Below are 3,584 nucleotides of genomic sequence, written 5' to 3' on the forward strand. Positions count from 1 at the left end.
CCGCAAGTTACCGCCCCATCCTGTTCGACTACTACCCCTCGACTACATCCCCCACTGGCTACCGCCCCTACTGGCTAACCCCCCTTACTGGCTAACACCGCCCCTTACTGGCTAATCGGCTAACCGCCCCCCTACTCTCTTACCGCCCCCTACTGGCTTACCGCCCCCACTGGCTTACCTCCCTCTACTGGCTAACCTCCCCCTACTGGCTAACCTCCCCCCACTGGCTAACCGCCCCCCTACTGGCTAACCGCCCCCCTACTGGCTAACCGCCCCCTACAGGCTAACCGCCCCCTACCGGCTACCGCCCCCACCTGCTACCGCCCCCTGCCCGTGGCTCGACGCGGGCGTTGACCCCGCCGCCGTCGAGCGCGCCGTTTCCAGACCTTTTGGCGCGCGACTAGTCGCGTGGTGGGGCTGGGGGCGGTGGATGCCCCCTCCCCCTCATCGCGCAGAAGTGCCCCTTGATTACCTATTTGTCTTCAGAAAGCAATGCTTCCCCCCGACTTTGTCTCTGTGTTTTGCTCTCTGCCGGCCTCTAGTGGTGGGCGCTGCGCCTTTGAGACGCTCGGGCCGACAACGCCGATAAAACCAGACAAAGGGAAAAATGGGGACAAAAACTCGCAACGAGGGCGGGGAGGAGGAGGAGGAGGAGGGGAGGGGGGCGGTCATCGACGAAAGTCGAAATAACAGAAAGAAACATCGCCGAATAAGCCTATGTGCGGCTGAATTAACCACAACAAAACCCATGAAATAGGGCGCGTTGTAGCTTCCCGCGAGGGTCAAACAGGCCAACGCGGGGCGGTGCTGCGGTCCACGCGGGGGAAATATGGGTCGTGTAACTTGAGGTGTCCCGCCTCGCGTCAGCACGCGTATGGTCGAGCGTGTATTGTCGACCGGCGTGAGCAGTTACACGACTCTTCGCGCGCGCACAGAGAGGGGTGGGCGAATTACAGGGTATATATCCCCATCCCAATGGATGTTGTTACCCCCCCCCCCCCCTCGCGCGCCAAGTCCAATTCCGTGGCGAGTTGTGAGCGCTTCTGCTGCTGCTGCTGGGTGCTGGGTTGAGGAGGAGGGCTCTTCTGAGCTCTCCCGCGCGGGGGGCAGAGCGCTTCCAGGAGGAAAAACGCGCTCCCCCCGCGCGGCCGGCGTCTTTGCTGGTTGCGCTCGTTCAAGTGACAGACTCCTTATATGCGGAAGCGCATCCGTGTGGTTGGCACAAATGTAAAAAACTTGTTTTGTAGCTACCATTGTCGTGGGGTTTTTCGGTTAGATTTGCAGTTGCGCTGCAACTTTGAACGGCTGCCCCCCCCCCCCCCCCCCCCCCCCCCCCCCCCCCCCCCCCCCCCCCCCGACGACAGGGAAGAAGGGCAGGGGCCGGAAAAGAAAAAAAAGGGGGGGGAGGGGGGGGGGGTCGAAATCCGAAAGCTTCGGGATGAATATCAGATTAAATTAAATGGCGCTCGGGGAGCCAGAGAGCTCCGGACGGAGGAAGAGGCGAGCTGAGACCAGCCGGGAGGACAATAATATGGGCTCTGTCAACTCTCCGATATAATCATTTTTTCTCAAAAAAATATTAAAGATGAAGCATCGTACAGGGGGGGGGGGGCGAGGAGAGGAGATATCATTTTCTTGGCAAATGGAGTTTGCGATGGGACATGGGTGGAGGGGAGGGAGGGAGGGGGTCAGGTGAAGAGCCACTCTGGCCGGGGCCGGGGTGTAAGGTGTAACAAACATTAACCTACTAACGGTTAGTTGTGTGTTTTCATCAAGTTGTTCCTCTACCCCGACTTCTGAACGGGACCTCTTGCTGTCATAATTGCTTCTAGCCCCGAAAGGACTACTTAGCGGGAACATGAACCCAGGAAAATGTTTTTTTTTCTTTGTGGTTTTTTTTTTTTGTCTCGAGAACTTTTCATTAATACGGGAAACAAGATTTTTTAGACGTGGTTTCACTTGGGTGTGCATGAGTTCTTCCGATGAACCCCGCACCTTTACAAATGTCACTTCGGCGATTATTGTGCCCGCAAATTCCCCGTTACGCAATCTAACGGCCACGCCGGCTGTTCTAGAGAAAAGAGTCAGGTGTATACAAAATTTCAGACACCCTACAGAAAGGCCATATACGTCGTACAAACGGTATGGGACCCCGGGGAGGGAGGTTATTTTTTTTTTGGGGGGGAAGGGCGGAGGGGGCAGTCTGAGCTCAGTAGTTGGAGGGTCGCAGGGTCACAGGAGGCAGGGCAGACAGGGCCTCAGGTTCAACCCTCCGGTCGGTCCAGCCCCGACCCCAATCAGGACGAGTTTGTCGCAGGACGCAGGAGGAGGACCACCACCGGGGCGCACCCCGGGGGGCTGCCAAGACCAGAAGGGCGGGGCGGGGCGGGGCGGGGTGGGGTGAGGTAGGGTGGGGTTGGGGACTTACGGGTCCCTGCGTCCAACCGGCTCTAATCCCTGACGCTTGAGTTTAGAAAATCGAGTTTCCGCCCCCCGGAAGCCGTGCGCTTTCTGCCTCTGCGGCAGGAGGAAGGAGGCGGAGGGGAGGGGGGCAGGTGGAGGATGCAATCCACCTAGATTGATCTCGCGTCGGTTTCGTGCGGCGCCCTTTCTGACCGACCGGACCCATCATAGGGGATCCCTATGGTGATGGAGGCGGCCATAACGTACGTACGCCAATAACACGGCACAGTGTCGTGTCTCCAAAAGGTGCCTGACTTTGACGCACCTTGTCCGTCCGGCCCCCATGCATGCAACCCCGTTATTGGAGAACGATATGGTGTTTCAATGCAAGCGCCACCTTTTTTGGAGAATATCACTCTGTGGCCTAACTTCCATTTTATATCACATGCACCCTGATGGCCTATGTTAAAGGTGTAACCGGTCGCTGATTCACGCTGCGCACTTCCGTAGTTGTATACTGTACCGGGTGATTCAGAGAAGACGCAGGTGCGGGCGGGTTTGCCTATCCTCGACTCGGCGGGCGCACGAGTCCAGGTCTGGGGAGAGATGAGGAGGGGACCCGTGCGCCCGCCGAGTCGAGGATAGGCAAACCCGCCCGCACCTGCGTTTTCTCTGAATCACCCGGTATACCGCATGCGGGCGGGTTGCCTACTCGCACGGGGCCACAAGGAGCCGTGTGAGTAGCGGAGGATAGGCAAGCCCGCCCGCACCCGTTCATGGCGATACAGTGCAACTACAGAAGTGCGCAGCGTGAATCAGCCACCTGGTACAGAACAGAAACAGCCCAGAGAAGGCGCCAAGGGTCAAGCAAGTTACTCGGGCGCGCTTACTCACACGAGACACCTCGTGGTACCTCGTCGTATTTACAAGGGAGCTCGCTCGGTGCAGTGACCCGCAAAACATCAGCAACACGTCCTCCGATCCGAACGACGCAGACATTTACAAGAGACTCTAGCAGTCCTGACATCGGGCAACGGGAGGGAATGCATAACCAATGAGGAGGCCCAGACTGCGTGCATGAGGATAGATAGATAGATAGATAGATAGATAGATAGATAGATAGATAGATAGATAGATAGATAGATAGATAGATAGATAGATAGATAGATAGATAGATAGAT

This window comes from Frankliniella occidentalis, unplaced genomic scaffold (genome assembly GCF_000697945.3).
Source record: "Frankliniella occidentalis isolate FOCC.00 unplaced genomic scaffold, Focc_3.1 Scaffold24, whole genome shotgun sequence".
NCBI classification, from domain to species: Eukaryota; Metazoa; Arthropoda; class Insecta; order Thysanoptera; family Thripidae; genus Frankliniella; species Frankliniella occidentalis.